The following is a 22974-nucleotide window of genomic DNA, read 5'->3' as shown; positions in this document are numbered from 1 at the left end:
CTAAATGGAAAAGCACCAGGTTTAAGAGGGATTCCAGTTCAGGTGGCATGATCAGATGTCACTGTAAGACCTCTTTCATTATCTAGGAGCTGGCCGACACCTACACAGGAAGGCTTGTAGGTAAACAAACCCATTCACAGTTAATTGATTCTGAAGCACCCTTAATGGCTTCCACTTAATGTGTTTACATCAGTAATACAAGTTTATATCTTATTCTCCTAACTCCAGATATATAAATAATACATTCAAACAAATAGGATGAACACACTCAGTAGATCATATGCTTTGTAAGGATACCTTACAAGAGACATTTTGCATGAAGCATATTCCAGTTACATCATATTTACACTCATAAGCATATTTCCATAAAACATTATGGAGTGCAGCATCACAGTGGGCTCATGAAGCACAGAGCTCTTCTGGGTCATCTGTTTGCCCATGTTGCCAGCCCTCCATTTCCATCGATGCTCTGGAGCTGGTTCCCTATAAAATAAACTCTTGTGGGTTCAATGTCACAATGGGCTGATCTCCTGAGAAAAACCTTACATCCCGATGCAGTTCAAGATCCAGTTGGGATGACTCTAAACATTATGGCTAGCATTGTATCTTCTTTAAATAGCCCAGATAAAGGTATCAGAAGCAATTAGAATATCAGGGTTGGAAGGGACCTCAGGAGGTCATCTAGTCCAACCTCCTGTTCAAAGCAGGACCAATCCCCAATTTTTGCCCCAGATCCCTAAATGGTCCCCTCAAGGACTGAGCTCACAACCCTGGGTTTAGCAGGCCAATGCTCAAACCCCTGAGCTATTCCTCCCCATCGAGCCTACAGCACCCAGGAGGTCTCCCATCCCAGTACTAACCAGGCCTGACCCTGCTAAGCTTCTAAAATCAGACGAGATCAGGCATGTTCAGGGTGGTATGGCTGTAGACATAGCAATTGGGTAACAACATTGCATACACAGCTCTCACAGAGCACTGTTCATCTCAAAAGTGGGTATTTTCCTCCTTTAGAAATGGGGAAACTGATGCCTCGAGGTTGAAGTGTCTTGCCCTGTCCATGAAGCCCTAATCCTCTCTATAATCATATCACAGTCATATAGGATGACCAGTGTGCCAGTCAAAGGATTGTAAATGCTCAGGAGCTGCCTACGGTTAAAATTTCCATCTTCTCCTTTCCAACAATTCCCTTTCCCCCCATACTCTGTCTCATAATGCTTCTAGCTTATAGCAGTTATCTGTTTTATTTGCCTATGCCCCACCAGTGACTTCCTGAAAACAGATTTATCTTGCAATAATGTAACCAAATAAATTAACATCCAAGAGAACTTTTTATGGAAGCCCACAAGCCTAAAGACACTGCAAAATTGTATCACTTCTGAAGACAATTATTTGGTTTAAAAAGGATAGTGATTCTGCAGGGGGTGATGCTGTCTTAGAAGTTGCTGCTGTATCTATAAATCAGAAGGAAAGTAAAATGCCTCAGATGGTCCAATCTGCTGACATGTTTTCCCCACATTTATTTTAAAAACATATCTAAAAGGAAGCAAGGTTTATTATGGTTTTATTGGGTTTTGTTTGTTTGTTTGTTTTGGTACTGTGGTAGTGTCCAGAATCATTCTGGATGCTTTTCACAGGAAGATCCAATCTCAAAAGAGTGTTCCTTGAGGAAGAAATCTCATGAAAGAATGGATTTTCCTACTCTTACTCATGCTGGGCTTTGGAATCCGGTGCCTAGGTCAGGATTTTCAAAATTGACCAATGATTGGGGATGCCTCTTTTTTTAGGTGACAACTGGAAAGAACCTGATTATCCAAAAGTGCTGAGTTCTAAATATGATTAGTCACTTTTTAAAAACTTGGCCTCGCTAGTGAGTAGTGAAGGAGTCTGAGACCCCAAACTCGTAGGTAAGGACTTGTCTTTGCCAGCCATTCTGCCTTGTTTTGACAAAGATTTGGGAAAGCTTCAGGATTACCTTTTCCTCCTCAAAGGTTGGGTTTGTTTGTTTGTTTTTCTGTAGGGGTGGGCAGAGGGGTGGTAAGAGGTCATTTGGACCAGGCTTTTTTACATTTCATGTTTCAAACATTAATTGCATTTATTTTATACATATTTTATTTTAAAATAAGCCTGATTACCCTATGCTGTACCTTTTCAAGATACACAGTGTGATTTTGCTCTCGTAAGTACAGTATTCTAAATAAGCTCTGACCCATTCATTATAGAAATCTCACTGTAATTTCCTTAGACTTATAACTGACTACATTTTCTCCTGACTTTCAGCTTATCTTTTTTATTTCATTTGTCATAATGTCCTGATAGTAAGAGAGAGAAATCCACTTGAGGGTTCTACATTACATTACCTCAAATTTTTAAGTCTAAAATTAACTGGTCTGATTGATTTTACTTTCCCGATGCTCTACCTTCAAATATAATGCAGCTGAGCATATAAAATTTTAATTAGCTATACCTAAAGTTGTGGATTTATGGAACCATACTTTTCTGTGGATCACACACGAAAAAAGTAGGCGAAACGTGGAGGCCAGTCTTATTTTGAGGCTCTTTCTAAACATCTTCCTGACTCAAAATGTTATCAGATTTGGTTGTCTTGTGTGAGTGTCCTATCAACTTTGCATCTGTTGTGTAGAATTGTGTTTGCTCTACACTGTCTCAGCTCCATCAATGAAGGGATTCAAACCTTTTGAAATATTGATGTCCTTTCCTTTTGTTTACACTGTTTCGAATTTTGTGCTATCAGCACATTGCATGTGGGATGTCTGCTCATCAAACTCATTCCTGGAAACAGTAAAAGGTCAAAACTTTGGCCAATGAAATATGGGAATTCATGAGGTCCCTTGAATAGGACTGTACTCTCCCATCAGAGGCACCTGGATTTTGTCTGTCAGTGTTCCCAGTCGCTGTGAATTTGTGCTTTGGTTTAGCTACAGCACAAACCTATTCTGCAGAACTACATCAGATGTTTTCTTAAGAATGCCAGTCATGTAGGTCAATCTGGGTTACTCAGGACAATGTGAAGATTTGCTGCTTGGAGTTTGGATCCCAATCATACAACCATAGAAATTCAGGGCTGCAAGGGACCTTGAAATGTCTGTCACAGTTCAGGACAACTGAACCTGTATTCCCACTTAGTGGTGTACTAAAGACATCTATTCTAGTCTCTCAGCTCCTCAGCCGTCACTTTTCTGCTCTGGCACATTGTTCAGTTGAGTCCTTTGAAGTTCATAACACTTCCCAGAGTGCACATCCTACCTCCTCTCTAGAGAGAGGTTACATACAATCCTGGCCAACAATAATATATAAACCATTCATTTCATACACTTGATTCAAACATACTTACACCTCGCTCAACAATTTCTCCCAAGGATATTGCAGGAAATTGCCATATCTGTCACAAGGTCTTCTAGTCCATCCTCCCACACTGAGGCAGGGGGAAGTACATCTAGACCAGCCTTGACGGGTGTTTGTTTAGCCTGTTCTTAAAACCTTCATTGACAGGGTTTCTACCACCTCCCTTGGAAGAACATTACAGTGCTTAATTATCATTATAATTAAGTTAAGTTAGAAAGTTTTCCCTAATATCTAACCTAAATCTCCCTGGCTGCAGATCAAGCCAATTAATTCTTATCCTGCCTTCAGAAAACATGGAAAACAGTTAATCACTGTCCTCTTCATAACATCCATTACAATATTTGAAGATGATTGTCAGGTCTCCCCTGCCCTTCAGTCTTTTCTCAAGACCAAATATGACCAGTTTTTTAAATCTTTCCTCATATGTCAGGTTTCTAAACCTTTTACATTTTTCTAGCTCTCCTCTAGACACTCTCCAGCTTGTCCACATCTTTCTTAAAAGTGTGGTGCCCAGGACTGGACACAGTAGTCAAGCTGAGCCCTCACCAGTGCTGAGTAAAGTGGGACAATTACCTCCTGTGCCTTGTATAGGACACTCGTGTTAATACACCCCAGAATGATATTAGCCTTTTTCACAACTGCATCGCATTGTTGACTCATATTCAGTTTGTGATCCACTATCACCCCAGGTCCTTTTCAGCGATTCTACCATATAGCCAGTTATTCTCCATTTTGTAGTTGTGCATTTAATTTTTTCCCTTCCTACAAGTAATACTTTGCACTTGTCTTTATTGAATTGCATCTTGTTGATTTCAGACCAATTCTCTGATTTTTCAAGGTCATTTTGAATTCTAATCCCATCTTCTAAAGTTCTAGCAACCCCTTCAAGCTTGGTGTCACCCACAAATTTTATAACCATCTACTCCATTATCCAAGTCATTAATGAAAATATTGAATAGTACCAGAACCAGACTGAGCCCTGCAGGATCCCACCAGATACCCCTTCCAGTTTGACAGTGAATCATCAATAAGTAATCTTTGAGTATTGTCTTTGAAACAGTTGTGCAACCACCTTTTAGTAATTGTAAAGATCTGAGGGTGTGAGTCCTCAGTTTTGGTGGGTCTAGAATAGGGGGCTGTGTTGGTCCTGGGTCACCAACATTCCCTCTTCACCACCAAGAAGACAAATGAAGCACCACCCTCACTAATCTTGGAAGGTCAGGCTCCACAGGAAATCCAGTTGGAATGCTGAAGACCTTGGGGCACCTGATTGGCTCACACCCACTACTTAAGTCTGCTGTTGAAGCAACTGTGCAGACCTGCTTCCTCCTCCCCTTCTACCACCACCACCTGCAGATGATGACGCTGACCTTACTTTTTTCCTGTCTCCTCCAATCTGCTTCCAACCCTGTTCATGGTTCTGGACCCTCACCCGTCGTGTTCCTGGCTCCTGAGTTGCTCCTGATTCTTGCCTTGTTTCTGGTTCCTGCACCTGACCCTTGATCATCAGCTACCAATCCTGGCTCCGACCCCCCCACTTGTCTTCAGCTTACCTACTCCAGGTTGGCTCCCAGCTACTTATCCCAGCCCCTCCCATTAGGCAAGGCTACCTATGTCCTGGTTCCTAACTGTAATTTAATCTAGACCATGTTTCCCTAGTTTGGTTATGAGAATGTCATGTGGCACTGTGTCAAAAGCCTTACTAAAATCAAGATATATCATGTCTACTGCTTCCCCCCATCCAGTAGGCCGGTAATCCCATCAAAGAAGGAAATTAAGTTGATTTGGCATGATTTGTTCTTGACAAATTCATGTTGGCTATTCCTTATGAACCTCTTATTCTTTAGGTGCTTACAAATTGATTGTTTAATAATTTGTTATGGTATCTTCCAAGCTATCAAAGGTAGGCTGACTGTTATATAATTCCCCGGGCCCAGGCAACGGTATTTACAATAAAATTATGTGAAACTCACCTGATTTGGTTACAAATTCCAAACTCAGATCAGGTTCATATACAGGAAGGGTGGTTTTGTGGCGGGGGGACTGGACTTGGACTCAGGAGATCTGGGTTCATTTCTCAGCTCTGTCAGAATGTGTTACTTTGGGCACATCACTTAGCCCTGATCAACCCTACAGAAGTAGATCAACATAAGGCAGCTTATATCAACCTAACTCTGTTAGAATCTACACTAAAATGTAGCTCCCACTCATGTAACTCGCCGAATACACCAACTTAATAACCCTACTCCTAGGAGAGGCATAGCATTTAGTTCGATATAGTTAAGTTAATGCAGTGTCAGAGTAGACACGGCATTGCTTACATTGACTGTTGCTGCCTTTCAAAAACTGTCCCACAATGCCCCACAGTGACAGTTAAATTGGTGTAAGCATGTCTGGTGAGCACGCACACTACTGACACAAGGAGCATAGTGTGTACATACAAAATCGATATCATTACTGCTCTGTCTGTAGGGATATGTAACTTAGGTTGACTTAATTTTGTAGTGTAGACTTGCCCTTAGTCTCTGTGCCTCAGTTCCCCCTCTGTTAAATAGGAATAGTAATACTTCCTTTATCCAATCTATTATCTGTCTTGTCTATTTAGATTTTAAAATCTTCAGGGCAGAGATTCTCTCTATCAGGGCCATCAGGGCCTCCCGCTGTGGCTAAGCAATCCAGCCTTTGTGTTTAGTAGAAGGAACAACATTCATTACATGCAAACATATCTGTAAAGATTTCAATGGAGACTTCTGCATCTATGCAACAAAACCAGCAAATGGTTTGTGGGATTGTATCTTTCTGTCTTTAGGGCTTAGTATAGTCCCTATCACCATAGCATCTTAGTGTTTGTAACATGGGGTAGCTCACCCTTCTTCAAACCTTCTCTTCCGCTTTATATGTTGTTTCTTCCTGCTGTTTTCCCTGCCTCTTTCCCCAGTTTGTCTATGTTCCTCTTCCTTTCCTCTTCATTTTTAGGACATATATTGTCTGTTGGCTGGAGTCAGAAGAAAATGCACATGGTGACACATACTCTAACCGCTTTGACAATGACATTTCATCATGCAGAGGGCATTGTTTGGGAGGGGCAGAGAAACACATAGCAGATTACATAGATTCTGCACTTCAAATAAAATTACGGAAGGGCAAGGTTTAAAATAATTCTCAATATGTGCTTTATTTTGCATAGTTAATTTAGGCCTATGCCTGATTTACTGCTTCAGATGATGGCTCACTAGATATATTTATGCCTGCAAAGCTTTGATTTGAGCTGTTGAGTATCAGTCATAAGAATGGCCATGCTGGGTCAGACCAATGGTCCATCTAGCCCAGTATGCTGTCTTCTGACAATGGCCAGTACCAGATGCTTCAGAGAGAATGAACAGAAAAGGGCAATTCTCAAGCGAGCCATCACCTGCCATTCATGCCCAGCTTCTGGCAAGCAGAGGTTTAGAGACACCCAGAACATGGGGTTACGTCCCTGACCATCTTACCTAATAGCTATTGATAGACCTACCCTCCGTGAACTTAGCTAATTCTTTTGTGAGTCCAGTTATACTTTTGGCCTTCTCAATATCCTGTGGCAACTAGTTCCACTTCCTTATGCTTTCATTAATAGGGAAAAGGTGAGCACTGGTTCTTGTGTTATGTGAAGGAGTAAATAATACTTTCCTGTACACTTTCTCCACACCATTCATGAATTTATAGACTCCCCTTAGTTGTCTCTTTTCTAAACTGAAGAGCCCCAGTCCTTTTTAATCTCTCCTCATAAGGAAGCTGTTCCATACCTCGAATTATTTTTGTTGCCCTTCTCTGTATCTTTTCCAATTCTAACATATCTTTTTGGAAAGGGATGACCAGAACTGCATACAAAACAGTGTAGGCACACCATGTATTTATATAGTGGCATTATGATATTTTCTGTCTCAATATCATAGAATCATAGAAAAATAGAATCATAGAAGATTGGGGTTGGAAGCACAGTTGCCAACTTTCACACAGTACATAAGCACCCCGACTTTCACAATAAGACAAAAATCAAGCTAATCACATTTCAAAACAAGTCCAAAACAAGCCAATCGCTAAGAACCCCAACACTCTATGTGACTAGATCCTCCCGACATGCAGTCTGGTACTGCAGTGGGCCTGCTGTGCACCCCTGACTCTCTTCCCCACCTTGTCCCTGCTTGACCCTTGCCCCTCCTTGCCCCCTTGACCCTGGTTGCCGGGACCTGATCAAAAAAGAGAAGCAACAAGCTACAAGCCAAACAAGCAACAAACTACAAGCCCAAAACTAGCCAACAAGCAACTCACAAGCCAATTAAGGCAAAAACAAGCCCAATTTCTGTATTTTTTTCATGGGTTTGGCATGTCAGTTTGGAAGAAACCTCAGGAGGTCATCTAGTCCAACCCCCTGCTCAAAGCAGGACCAACCCCAGATAAATCATCCCAGACAGGGCTTTGTCAAGATGGGCCTAAGGATGGAGATTCCACCACTTCCCTAGGTAACCCATTCCAGTGCTTCACCATCTTCCTTGTGAAATAGATTTTCCTAATATCCAACCTAGACCTCCCCCACTGCAACTTGAGACCATTGCTCCTTGTTCTGTCATCTGCCACCACTGAGAACAGCCGAGCTCCATCCTGTTTGGAACCCCCACCCCTCAGATAATTGAAGGCTGCTATCAAATCCCCCTCACTCTTCTCTTCTGCAGACTAAGCGAGCCCAGTTCCCAGCATCTATTCCTTTCCTATGGTTCATAGCATTCTGTTCGCTTTTTTGAGTGGCGCTGCACATGGAGCAGATGTTTTCAGAGAACTTTCCACAATGACTCCAAGATCTCTTTCTTGAGTGGTATCACCTCATTTAGACCCCATCATTTTGTATGAATAGTTAGGAATATTTTTCTAATGTTCATTACTTTGCATTATCAACATTGAATTTCATCTGCCATTTGGTTGCCCAGTCACCCTGTGTAGCTCTTCAGCTTTGGATGTGTACAATTTAGTATATCTGCAAGTTTTGCTACCTCACCGTTTACCCCTTTTTCCAGATCATTTACGTTTATGTTAAACAGCACAGGCCCTAATACAAATCTGTGGGGACTCTGCTTTTGATTTCTCCTTCCATTCCTTTCCAACCTGCCATTTCCCTATTTCCTCCTCATCTTCTATAGTCAAAAAGTACAGAGAGGAAAAATTATAACCTAACTGCCTGCAACTGTTGACCTCTTTTGCCTTCATTTGTGAATATGCTTTTTGACTGACTCCTACATTCATTAAGTCCAATATTTTAAAATCTAAGTTTTTAAAATTAAGCTCTTAACAGTCTTACTGTCATATTTAGGCATCAAAATAAGTAGTTTCCAGAAATGTTGAGCAGCCAGCAGCTCCCATGGAGTTCGTTAGATGGCTATGTATGGCAAGGAGGTGTTTAAGAAGAGGTTAAATGAACATCTGTCTGGGACGGTCTAGATATACTCAATCCTGTCTCAGCACAGGAGGACAGACTAGATGACCTCCTGAGGTCCCTTTCAGCCCTACATTTCTATGGTTCTATGATTAGCATCCTAACTTAACTTTTTTAAAAATTGGCATACATTTTGAATAAATCATTAGCATTTTAGTTCAACATTTTCAAACTTAGGTGCATAAAGCTAGGTCCTGAAGTCCCTCTGTAGGCACCTAAAGAAAAGTGGCCTTATTTTCAGTGGTGATGACCACTCCATAAATCCCATTGCAGTTACTGGAGTCTGCATGTACTCATTACTCCTTTTATTTAGGTGTCATGTCTGACTTTTGGACCCAAATCCATATTTAGGTACCTCTTTTTAAAAATAGGTTTTTAAATAATGTCCTGTGAGTGCAAAATATAAGTAAATAGGTTGCTGAAATATATTAAAAAATAATCTTTCCAAGCCTAAATATAGCTGCCAGTACTTAATTCTCTACATGGCAGCTGTTTTCCCAATTACATTTCAGGGATTGTTGATGCATATTTCCAAGATGTCCTGTAAGGGTGCACAATCTTACCTAAACCATAGAATAAAGCTTTCCACTTACAGCCATGTATTTCCGGAGAGTCCACACTTGCCAATTTATCTTGCTGCTTTCACCCTATGGATCATGTGATCTGATTCGGAATAGCTTATCCTCTCTCATCAGCCTTTGATGTCTTGACAATTACTAAGCCATACAAGAAAGAGGTTACAATGACTTTTAAATCTTCTTAGATTTTGTTAAGACACTTGAGCATAATTATTGTTGCAAAGAAAATACTCCAGAGGTCTTTCCCTTTATTTCAGGCTGAATTCACCTTCTCTGCTGTCACAGTTTTCAAGATAGATATGTCATACTCTAACTACTTATTCTATTGTGGCTTCTTCACTTCAGCACAAAAATGTACCAGTTTTGTTTCTCAGTGTTAATCTTGTTAAAGTTCCTTGGCAAATAGATAAAAAGACTTCAGCCTTTCAGATCTTGTTAAGTACCTAGGTACTCAGATGACCCAGTATTTGTTGTGGTTACCAAGTGTAGTTAAAATACCATTAGCAGAGCTCACAGCAGACAGGATCCAAATGATTTCAACAACTAATGGGCCAGGAGCTATGCTGATTCACACCATTTGAGGATCTGGCCTAATATAGTCAATGAAAGTATTTTTTTTCCTGCTCACATAATGTCTGCAGGTGTAACCCACACACCTTCTGGGTGTGGTGTTCTGTCCCACCTAGTGGCACTGGGACCACTTAAAGAGAGAGAGCTAAAATGAGTCTGCTCTACAGCCTTAGCTAACAGGCTGTTAGCTTTTAACTCATGTGGTAGAGGCTCATGCACTAAGCTCCACAGGTTCCCTAGTTCAATCCTGCCCACCGACAACCGGGGTCTGTTGCCATTACACAGGCATTTCACATTTATTTGTCCATTTGAATTTATTTAATAAATATCTCTTTAATTTTATGGATTCACTTTGACCATTCAAAAACCAAACGCAGGTGCTTCAGTGTGGCTAGTCCAACAAGCCCCATGGCACTGTTTCTGTCCCTGGACTGGGTAAGCAGGCAAACACTTAAATGCCAATGCCTGCTAGTGTGAATTGAAAATTCTGTTTCTGTAAATACTCATGTTGGTACCTTTGAAATTTGCTTTCTGCCGAGGGGCAACTCTAACCCACTCTGGCTGTCAAAATCTTCCCAAAGGGTCCTTTATCGATACAGAACTTACAGAGCAACATGCTCCGGCTATGTCCCCTCTATCTGAAGTGCATCCACACGGCCCTCCTGCCATGTCCAAGAGAGAAGCGTGGCATAGCACCAGATTATCCACTAGCTAAGGGGTAGTTTTATGATAACTAGATATAGCCTGTGTCCAGACCATTTGTGCTGGCTGAAAAGTGCAAATGAACGACATCAGGGCAGAGAATCTAAAACATCCATGACCTGGTTCTCTGGTGGTATAACTCTATTGACTTCCATTAAATTAATCGGATTTATACTGGTGTAAGCAAAAGGAGAATTGGGCCTCAGACAGGACCCAAATCTGCTGTGGAATCTGGGGCATTATCCTTGCAGCACAACTGGCTCCCCAAGGAACAAATCACACAGTATGAACTGGATAGCTTTTCCTTATCAAATTAAGGACAAAGGGAATGTGGTAAATGTTTCTGGACTTTAGTACAGCATTTGATGCAATGTCCCATGGGCTCTCTCTTTAAAAACCATTCAAATTCACTTGGATGTGAGTTACATTGATTAAAAACTGTTTGAAAGACTGTAAACAAAGGATAGCAGTAAGCTGAAATATATTGAGTTGGATGGAGGTGACCAATGCAGTGCCTTTTGTGGCATTTCTACATAGTTCCAGGGCACAGTTAAAACACAATTAGGTCCCTCTATCAGAGACGTTTCTTATGTGCCCACTATGGCCAGACTTTCAAGTGTTCCTCCACACCCAGTGGATCCCATTGCAACTTGGCTATTTCCTTTAGATGCCTAAACGGAAGCTGAGTTTTTTTGAAAATAGGTACTAAGGGCCTGATTCTGAACTATTGAAGCCAATGGAAAAACTCCCATTCATTTCACTAGGCCTTAAATCATGTTCTTTGTTTTCAGATTATGTCTGATCTGTGTTCTATCTGTCCAGGGACATGTCTGTGATAACTACATACCATAACACAGCTTTATTTATTGTATAGGTGACTAATCAAATAATGACTAAGTAAGCTGTATAGTCAAACATCCATATTTTCATATAACAATTATAAACATATTTGAATATCAATAAAGCCGACTGCAGACAAAAAAAATTCCTGCTGCCACTAAGAGTATCGACAACTTTCTGTTATATACCCAGACATTTCAACAGTCAGTACAATTTAAGAGTGACCAAGGACTAGACATTATTCTCGGGAAGGGATACCCTAGGTAACAGGGATTTGTATTAATTCAGGAGATTGACAGGTGTTCATCTCTGCTGCCACCTACATATCACTCCGGCATGGCCCAACTGGAGAAATGCATTTTGTGGATTGTTCAGAGACTTGATTTCCTGTTTTATTAAAATCTTTCTGAGCAATATTCTGCTGGTCAGATAGAATGGCATCTGCTCAGATGGGAAAAAGAAAAACGGGCAGTATTTAAATCACCCCAATGAATACCAAAGGTTGGGGGTTTTTATACTACATACAATATTTACAAACTCTAAAGCTTTTATAGCGTCTATTGTATTAAGACTTTAAAGTCTTGTGCTATCCAAATCTCCAGTGTGGAAAGTGGGTGGCAGAGGATCAGGGAAACTATATATGCACTGTTTGTCTCTGAGTTTTATTGAAATGGAGCAAAACTTCTATAGAGATATCACCTCTTTCTCCAGCAATAAGGGAACTCTGCCTCTTGTGCAGCTTAGCCAGTCTGTACGGAAGCAATTATTTTTGCAGAAATTTAAGCCCTTGAGTGCTGACTGCCCTAGTGCATACAGCAAAGCACCCCTCCATTCCCATCCAAGAGGATGTGCCAGTTACATGGGGCATTATAGAATGATAGAGAAAAGTTTTCTAGATATGGAACAGGACTGACAATAAGGAGACCTGGCTTCTCTTCCTGACTTTGCAGCAGCCTTCCTGTGAACATTTTCAACTCACTCACGCCCCTGTTTTAAAAAGTGGCTATTCATTTTGTGACTTCTGTTTTTGGGGTGCTCAAATTTAGACTCCTAAATGGCCAACACTGAGAACAAAAAAAATGGAAGCCAAAAAACCCCACCAGAGACCACTATTGAAAATGTGTCTTTTAAGTTCTTTGTGCCTCAGTTCACATCCCTGTAAAATGGGCACGACAAGGTAAGGGCAATGGAGTCTCTTAAGGGTTAATAAATTCCTGAAGGTAACATGACTGTTTAGGGCAGCATATAAAAGGAGGGGGAAGTGGGGTTAAATTATAACTAAAGTGGAGGTTTGTTCTCTCCTCTCTTGGCTGATGAAAGCAGGGAAAGCCTCTAGGGGTTATTGCCCAGTGTTTCTCGGTTGATTTGTTTTTTGTTTTGTGACTCTTTTGTGGACAATAAAGCCAAGGGCCTTTAAAGGCTAATGCTTTTAGCTTCATTTCCCTTCCCTGGCTGGAGAAACTGCCCACCAATTTACAATAGAATAATCATTTACTACCCTGGCATGTTAGTGTTCCGAGAGTTCATTCACTTATGTTTGTGAGGTGCTATGACATGGTGCTAGAACCAGTACTCGGGTCACTGAAAGTCCAATTAGTTTCTCCAGAGAAGGGCCTGACTGTAAGAAGCTGGGGCTAATTATTAGATCTTCTGAGCTGCGGAGAATTAAGGAGATAATTAACTCATTAACTGGCAAAGCAGAAAGGTGCACAGGAAGGACGTGCAACGGATGAATGTGAGAGAGAAAGTGCGAGTGGCTCGCAAGGCCAGTGCAAAGGGCAATCACTGTATGAGGAGTTCTCTTCTCTATGGTAAAGGGGGGTAGGGTCGCCAATTTTGGTTGGATGTATTCCTGGAGGTTTCATCACATGACATAATCTTTAATTCCTGGAGACTCCAGGACAATACTGGAGGGTTGGCGGCCCAAAAGGGAGATGATGTTGGTATGCCACTGTAAACAGACTTGATGCGCTGTAAAGAGTGGTGGTTCAGATAACCTACACTCCATATCATTGTTTATAAACTGGGGGTGTTAGAGCCATTTCTACGAGAAGACTGCCATAGCTGCTCAGGGCTGTGCCATGCACATGCCCATCAAATATTTTAAATGATTCATAGATCAGAATACTAGGAGGGACCACTGTGATCTTCTCGCCTCTTGCATAATATAGTCACAGTTGCCAACTTTCACGCAGTAAATAAACACCCCGACTTTCACAATAAGACAAAAATCAAGCTAATCCCATTTCAAAACAAGGCCAAAACAAGCCAAACCCTAAGAACCCCAACACTCTATGTGACTAGATCCCCCCGGTGTGCAGTCTGGGACTGTGGTGGGCCCTCTGTGCACCCCGACTCTCTCCCCCTTGCCCCTGCTTGCCGGGAGCCAATCGAAAATAAAAAAAGCAACAATTAAAACAAGCTACAAGCCAAACAAACAGCCAGCAACTCACAAACCAATTAAGCCAAAAACAAGCCCAATTTCTGCATCCCCCCCCCCCCCCCTGCGGTTGGCATGTCTGAACGTAGGCCATAGGACTTCGATGAATTAATTCCTGTTTGAACTAGAGCACATCTTTCAGAAAAACACTCAAGCTTGGTTTAAAAACAGGGTGACATTTCAGGAAAAAAATTGGGTTTGGGGGGAGGAGTTATCAGAATATAGAATATTGTATGTGATTATACTGTATCCTTGAAAGCCTGGGGGAGTTAGGAGGTAAAAAGTGGAGCTTATAGATCTATGAAAAGTCTGTGGGGTGGAAACAACTGCCTGCCTTGCCCCATGGCAAATGATGTCCCTGTTTGAAAATTGTCAGTGATATAACTTAGCAAGTACGTGAGCCATTCTGTTAGCACTTCAGCAGGCCTGCAAGATACATGATAGAGGGCTGGAGGTTAACTCCATATTCCAAGCCCATTCTTCAGGGCTGAGGGCCTGATTCGAAACCCTTCAAGGTCAATAGGGAAACTCCCAGTAATTTCAATGGGCTTTTGAATCTGACCCTCAGGTAGTGAAATTGGAATGGTTGCACATGCAAGAACACCTGCAGTCTATTACTGCCACACAGGTGAGAACGCATAGAATCAAAGAATCATAGAGTATCAGGGTTGGAAGGGACCTTAGGAGGTCATCTAGTCCAACCCCCTGCTCAAAGCAGGACAAATCCCCAACTAAATCATTCCAGCCAGGGCTTTGTCAAGCCTGACCTTAAAAACCTCAAAGGAAGGAGATTCCACCACCTCCCTAGGTAACGCATTCCACTGCTTCACCACCCTCCTAGTGAAAAAGTTTTTCTTAATATGCAACCTAAACCTCTCCCACTGCAACTTGAGACCATTACTCCTTGTTCTGTCATCTGCTACTACTGGGAACAGTCTAGATCCATCCTCTTTGGAACGCCCTTTCAGGTAGTTGAAAGCAGCTATCAAATCCCACCTCATTCTTCTCTTCTGCAGACTAAATAATCCCAGTTCCCTCAGCCTCTCCTCATAAGTCAGGTGTTCCAGTCCCCTAATCATTTTTGTTGCCCTCTGCTGGATGCTTTCTAATTTTTCCACATCCTTCTTGTAGTGTGGGTCCCAAAACTGGACACAGTACTCTAGATGAGGCCTCACCAATGTCGAATAGAGGGGAACGATCACATCCCTCGATCTGCTCGCTATGCCCCTACTTATACATCCCAAAATGCCATTGGCCTTCTTGGCAACAAGGGCACACTGCTGACTCATATCCAGCTTCTCGTCCACTGTAACCCCTAGGTCCTTTTCTGCAGAACTGCTGCCTAGCCATTTGGTCCCTAGTCTGTAGCGGTGCATGGGATTCTTCCATCCTAAATGCAGGACTCTGCATGTGTCCTTGTTGAACCTCATCAGATTTCTTTTGGCCCAATCCTCTAATTTGTCTAGGTCCCTCTGTATCCTACCCCTACCCTCCAGTGTATCTACCACTCCTCCCAGTTTAGTGTCATCTGCAAACTTGCTGAGGGTGCAATCCACACCATCCTCCAGGTCCTTAATGAAGATATTGAACAAAACTGGCCCCAGGACCAACCCTTGGGGCACTCCGCTTGATACCGGCTGCCAACTAGACAGGGAACCATTGATCACATAGAAGAAATGTGCAGCAAAAAGTCCAGAAATTATGCTTGCTACACCTACACCAAAGGTTAGAATGATCCCCCCAAACAGTCATATTTTTCTCTGGTTGTTTGAGTCCTCTGCTGACAATGGTTAAGTTTTGTTGGGGGATGGGATGGGAGGAGGGGTAGGATTCTTTTCTTGTAGGGCATGCTTTTATTTGGCCATATCAGTACTGAAGCCAACTTGCTTTTGTTGTTGAAGATGCATCTGTTCTGGCACCAATTTCCTATAGAACAGACATTAAAATGAATCTAAGGGCCCTAATTAACTACTGCCTCCTGCCTATGGACATGGTGCGGTGGAGAGACTAGGTCTATGGACCAGGAAACCTGGGCTGTATTCCTGGCTATGCCACTGACTTACTGTATGGCCTTGGGCAAAGCAGTTCACCATTCTATCCCTAGTTTTCCCTTTGTGCCTCTGGTTTATTTAGATTGTAAGTTCTTCAGGGCAGCAGTTGTCTCATTATACGTGTGTACAGTACCCAGCACAATATGGCCTGAGTCTCAGTTACAGCCTCTAGGTGCTATTGTAATACTACTGTTAAAATAGTCATTCAGAATTGTGAAAGATGATGCTTCTCTGTTCCCCAGGGGAACTTTTTTTCTCTGCTGCTTCTTGCACCATGATCCCACTACTCTTTAGCTCACCGATTGCATCTTCCCCACTTCAGAGCTGTGCCAGTGTCCCTGCCTGTTCTAGGAGTACCTCTGACATTTTTTACCATTTTGCTGAAAGTCTCTGGCTCCAAATCTCAGCTACCAGATGATCTCTTAAATGTGCTTCCTGACTGACATCAAAGACACAATGTTCTGCCTGTTTGTATAGGGACCAGACAGAGGCTTATGTGTTTTCTCACTTGGGATCAAAGGAAGCAGCAGTTCAAGACCCTCCCAAAAATTCAAAATCAGCCTTGGCAAGGGAAGAGGGGAAGGAGAAATCCAATGTTGGTCCAAGGGTCATTCTAGCTATGTGGCTGCATGTGGCATCCCCTAGGTCTAGCTGATGAGCAGCAAAAGGCCCCTCCATGAGTAGACCCTATCAGCCTCCTGAGTTATTTCTACCATTTGTTGCTCCCGACCTCCCCTAAACTCCAATTTTCATGGGCTAGCACCAGCTACCAACTGCTCCCCATTGTCCTCCTCAGCCTCCTCCCCCTATTCTGGCATCTATTCACCTGTTCAGAGGAGCACAAGCCCCTCTTGGCTGAACTGCTGGGGTTAGCCCAGCCTGGAGGATCTCTGGGCTTGTGCAGACCATGGATCTTAGGTCACAAAGGGAGGCAGGACAGACTTTGCTAGGGAAAGGGAGGCAGAGTATGTCTAGGGGAGGAGGCCTAGCCCAAGTTCATGGGAACAGGAGATGAGACAGAGAGAGGTGGATGGTGCAGGAAGAGAAACAAAGGGCAGGAACAGTGACAATACAAATGTTTTCCTGACACCATTTCCCCCCTCCTACTGAGCAATGCTAAATGCAGCAGTTATTTTTTCTAAAGGCCTGAGCCAAAGACCACTGAAGTCAACAGAAAGGTTCCCACTGACTTTCAGTGTTGGCTTGGCCTTAGAAAATTAAGCACCTACCTGGGCGCAGCCTGTAGCCTTCTATTTTGGTGCACACTCCCATTGAATCATAGAACCTCAGGGTTGGAAGGGACCTCAGAAGGTCATCTAGTCCAACCCCCTGCTCAAAGCAGGACCAATCCCCAATTTTTGCCCCAGATCCCAAATGGCCCCCTCAAGGATTGAACTCACAACCCTGGGTTTAGCAGGCCAATGCTCAAACCACTGAGCTATCCCTCCCCCCCGGAGGATATCAGAGGGAGCCCAGCTATAGATTCAGAATTAGTATACAGTCTTTAATGTTCAGTCCCAGGCCTTGTCTATATGACACAATGAAGTCGACCTCTGTCCGGTCACCGTACTGCCACCACAGTAATTACTGTGGTTTTCCACATCCACTCTAACCTCCTTCTGTTGATGGGGTGTGTCCTCACCAGGAGCACTTACACTGACTTAAGTAGGGCAGCCCGGGGCGGGGGTGGTGGGAGAGGGGGTGTGAGGGGCTGACAACATAAGCTGTCAGCTCTGCACAGGTCTGACAGCTGGAGCCCCACTCCCACGGCTGGGGACCCGCAGCCTGTGCTGTCTGCTCTGTATGGAGCTCACAGCCTGGGCAGTGCTGACAGGCGACATAAGCTGTCAAGGTTCCTTCCCCACTCTGAACTCTAGGGTACAGATATGGGGACCTGCATGAAAACCTCCTAAGCTTACTTTTACCAGCTTAGGTTAAAACTTTCCCAAGGTACAAACTATTTTACCCTTTGCCCTTGGACTTTCGCTGCCACCACCAAGCATCTAACACTGGTTACTGGGAAAGTGTTTGTTTGGAAATGTCTTTCCCCCCAAAATCCTCCCAAATCTTACCCCCTTTTCCTGGGGAAGGGTTGATAAAAATCCTCACCAGTTTGCATAGGTGAACACAGACCCAAACCCTTGGATCTTAAGAACAATAAAAAAGCATTCAGTTTCTTAAAAGAATAATTTTAATAGAAGAAAAAGTAAAAAGAATCACCTCTGTAAAATCAGGATGGTAAATACCTTACAGGGTAATCAGATTCAAAACATAGAGAATCCCTCTAGGCAAAACCTTAAGTTACAAAAAGACACAAAACAGGAATATCCATTCAATTCCATACAGCACAGCTTATTTTCTCAGCCATTTAAAGAAAACAGAATCTAACGCATCTCTAGGTAGATTACTTACTAAGTTCTAAGACTCCATTCCTTTTCTGTTCCCGGCTAAAGCATCACACAGACAGACACAGACCCTTTATTTCGCCCCCTCCAGCTTTGAAAAGTATCTTGTCTCCTCATTGATCATTGTGGTCAGGTGCCAGCGAGGTTATCCTAGCTTCTTAACCCTTTACAGGTGAAAGGGTTTTTCCTCTGGCCAGGAGGGATTTTAAAGGTGTTTACCCTTCCCTTTATATTTATGACATAAGCAATGCAGTGTCTACACAGACCCTGTGTCACCCTAACTACATTGACCTAAGCGCTATGCCTCTCATGGAGGAGGAGTTATTAGGTTGGTGTAGTGGGGTTATTTACATTGGTGGGAGCAACCTTGTAGTGTAGCCACTTACAGAGTTAGGTTGACGTAATCTGCCTAACTCTGTCTTATAGACCTGGCCCCAGCTCCACAGACTCTGATTCAACATGTAATTCAGCTGTCTCCGCAGAGTAGCTTTTAAAAGTTTACAAGTAACTTTTCTGGAAGTGTGACAGTGGCCATCACGTGTGCGATGCCTCTGAGCCAGGCAAGCGCCCTCCGCATTCACTTGTCTTTGAATAGTTGGAAAATGGCTCATCCAATATTTTATTTTTATTTTATGGCCACAGCTGTAATCTTACCCTGGGTTGGTGCAACAGCCCTAAATGCTTTTTTTCTGTTTACCAGGATGAAAACCGTGTGGCTGCAGGTTGTCTGCTTGTGTCTGTTTGCCTTGGCAAGAGGCATGTATGCTGGTTTTGATCAAGTGTGCTGCAGTGCAAATTGACAGCAGTGCTCGCACCTCATTTCAACACAGAACTCTGCTTTCTGGAGTGTGCAAACATTCCCCCTGTCTAACTCCTCTTTTCGACAGTCATGTTTGTATTTATTATTATTATTGCTGAATGTGTGCCAAGCATTTTACAAACAGGCTACATATAGTCCCTTTCTGTCTAGGCTTTTGGCCACATTTGACTGTGTCTGTCTGTCTGTCCATATATAAATTCTCAGTGTAAACTTAAGTGTAGAGCCACGATCAGAGCCCCTGTAGCATTCATATCTGTGTAAATCTATATGTACATGTCTGTATCTATGTGCATGGTCACACACACAGATTGCATTTAATTTTTTAGAGGCTATGATGTTAATACACTTGGTAATCCTTCCCCCCGCACCCACCCCTTTAACTCTTCCTTAGCTCATTCTATTCTTGCCCATCCCTTGTATTTTGTATGGATTTTCTCCCTCAGTATTTCAGGTAGTTATAAGGTTTTATTACTAAGCTAACATCCCCAACCCATGCCTATTCACCCATTGATTAAAACCTACACATTATTATTGCTGTTGTTTTTTATTGGTCTTATCTGTTAAATTCTCCTTCCTTCTAGCAATGACCCTCTGCCACACTTCTCTCCAGAGGTCTATGGCCCTTTTTCCAGTCTTCTCTTGACACCTCCCTTCTGATAACTATCCCCTTTCCTCAGCAAAAACCTCCTTCCTCTACATACATAAGCAGTATACGCATATGTGCCAGCAATCGCTTTTATTCCCAAGTTGTTTTTTTTCCTTCCTGCTTGCAGAAACTGGTTAAAAAAGAAGCAACCATGGTAATTACCGCAATCATTTGACAACTGGAAACAATCAACAATTATCATCCTGGGGGAAGGTTTATTGTGACGGATTGACTGACGGTGTGAGGAGGGATAGCTCAGTGGTTTGGGCATTGGTCTGCTAAACTCAGGGTTGTGAGTTCAATCCTTGAGAGGGCCATTTAGGGATCTGCAGCAAATATTGGGGCTTGGTCCTGCTTTGAGCAGGGGGTTGGACTAGATGACCTCCTGAGGTCCCTTCCAACCCTGGTATTCCATTGAAGTCAGTGGAGCTGCACTGCAGTGAGCTCAGAATGAGGCCCAAAGCCTTCCAGGGCAGTGTGAATGGGCATGACTGCACTGCAGCAGGACGAGAGCCTTCCCACCCAGGAAGACAGACACATGCTTGCAGGACTGAAGCAAGTATGCTAAAAATAATTCAGTGTGGACATTGTGGCGTGGGCGGCAACTTGGGTTCTCAATGCAGAGGGGCTGGAGAGCCCAAGCGCTGCTATTTTTAGCACGCTACCTCAAGCACCAGCAGCCCAAGTTTGTCTGCCTGGTTTGGAATGCGCGGCTGCAGCTGCGGTGTAGACAAACCCTCCACGTTCACAAGAGATCATTGTGAGTTAAGTGTCTAAGGCACAAGTGCACATAGGGTGAAACTGATCCCTGGGGTAATGCAGCTTGTTTCAATGTGGTATTACACCAAGGGTGAAATCGGCCATTAATGTACTACCAGTCTTCCCTGGTTTGATAAGACCGTTGACATATTAAATAGCACTGCACTGGTCCTCAGGGGACTGATGTGTGAAGGCTATGTCACGCTTCTTCACTGAGAGAGAATAAAAATAACACATAATCCGTATTTAAATGGTGCTTATATCCATGGGGTCTGAACACAGTCATTGTAAAATCCTCTTAATTGAGACACCCATCTCCCCAGTGAAGATTCCTCCTAATTAATAGGCCCCCCTTTTTTATAAGAAGCCTGAAAAAATACTTAAGTTGAGCTATAATATTGCACCGAATAGGAACCCAAGCATAAAACTGTTTAATCTCTGTTCTCTTTTCTGCTAGTAGCATCTGATTTAACTCAGAGTTTGCTGTACTGGTCTACCACCCCATCTTGACTAAAATTGTTTATGCCCAGTGGGGCTGGCCAGTGTAGATGGAGGCAATTCATGTTATGAAACCTTTTTAATAAACATTTTTTATAAGCGAGTCAATAGAGTTGCACCCATTTGTACCAGATCTGGATTTGAGGTAAAATATTTAAGTAACTTGGGAGTAGAGCTGGTTCAAAAGTCTTTTCCCCATGGAAATTTTTGACTTTTCGGTGCACTTGTGCCATCAGGAAATCAAAAATTTCCATTTGGAAATGTGACTCCGGTTCCTCATGGGAGTTATAATTCTCTATAGCTTGGGGGTTGCGAGGTTATTGTAGGGGGATTGCAGTACTGCACCCTTACTTCTGCACTGCTACGGGCGGTGGAACTGCCTTCAGAGCTGGGCAGGTAGAGAGTGGCAGCTCCTGGCCAGGAACCCAGCTCTGAAGGGAGAGCCACCGTCAGCAGCAGCATAGCAGTAAGGATGGCATGGTATGGTTAGCAGCCGCTGCTCTCCGGCCACCCAGCTCTGAAGGCAGCACAGAAGTAAGGGTGGCAATCCCATGACCCCCCTAAAATAACCTTGCAACCCCCATGCAAGCCCTGTTTGGGTTAGGACTCCCAGTTTGAGAAATACTGTTCTCCCCCATGAAATCTGTATAGTATAGGGTAAAAGCACACAAAAGACCAGCTTTCATGGGGGGAGGCCAGAGTTCACCATCTGTGACATGTTTTTCATGGCCATGCATTTGGTAGGGCCCTAATAATCAGATATGTAGTCTTTTTAGGCAATGCAGCCCAGAGAGGAGAATGAGGGCATGAGACACTCATATTACAGCTCCCAAGATGCGCTGGGGGTGGCATTTTAAATCAAAACTGTTCAGGAATTGGGTATTTATTGAAAAATCAAAATGTCAAAAATTTCTTCAGAACACAAACACTTGACATGAGCAAACTTGTTTCGTTCAAGAAAAACAAATTTCCATCAAAAAACCCATCTTGACGACAAAATTTCAGCCAGCCCTAGTTCAGAATCTAAGTTCCATTTTTCAGAAGTGATGTAGGCATTTATTCTTAGAGAAAGTTAATAGGACTTATGTTCCTTAGTGCAAAAGTCACATTTGAAAATTGAACTTGGCTTCGTAAGTCTTCTAGGTACTTTTGAAAATGTTAACTTGGCCTAGAAGAACTGTGAGTATCAAGGCCTTACATTGGTTGTACTCAAAAATATTACACACACCAATCATAATTGCAAATAAGATGTTAACTAGGGCCTAGATTCAACATAAGCATATGCTTAACTTTAAGTCTATGCTCACATCCATCCCTGTCCCCTATTGAATTGAATAGGATTAATGTACATGCTTAAAGTTAAGCATTTGTTTAAGTGATTTGCTATATTGAGGCCTATCTTAAGTTTTTATGCAGACCTATCACTATGGTACATAAGCCTGGAGGGAACAAGAAAAGGCCATTTGCCATTTATGCACCATGACTTTTTTTAATTCACCGTTTCTCTGTTCTTGTTGCATGTTTTAAAATTTGCTTTATTTCCAGAAGTATTCATTATTCATCCGTGAGTGAACTGGGCTGCTGATCATTTTAAGAATACTCAGCCATCACCTTTTCGACTTCTAAAGCAATATTAATTAACCTTGCTGAAAGGAGCTTTTACTCAAAAGTTTTAGGAGAAGGGAGATCAGATGCATCAGAGGAAGGTAAGAACTTCACAGCCACTTCAACAAATATTGTAAAAAAAAAGGATAGAAATTTTTGATTCAGTTAATATGCATTTTCCTCTCTGTGCTGGTCTCTCTCGACATGGTGTGTGGCTAATTTATTTACAA

General features: G+C 42.7%; 1 long non-coding RNA gene across 1 annotated transcript; it reads right to left on the bottom strand.

Moving 5' to 3' along the window:
- Positions 1 to 327: 327 nt before the first annotated feature.
- Positions 328 to 9797, bottom strand: LOC311519203. The gene is made up of 4 exons (XR_014711225.1): positions 9424 to 9797; positions 6232 to 6358; positions 5337 to 5493; positions 328 to 483 (listed from the first exon to the last, which is right to left on the bottom strand). It is a non-coding gene; the product is annotated as an uncharacterized lncRNA (long non-coding RNA).
- Positions 9798 to 22974: the final 13177 nt, after the last annotated feature.

This window comes from Lepidochelys olivacea (genome assembly GCF_965140295.1).
Source record: "Lepidochelys olivacea isolate rLepOli2 genome assembly, chromosome: 4".
In the NCBI taxonomy this organism is placed as follows: Eukaryota; Metazoa; Chordata; order Testudines; family Cheloniidae; genus Lepidochelys; species Lepidochelys olivacea.
This window is presented reverse-complemented; position numbering and strand designations above follow the sequence as displayed.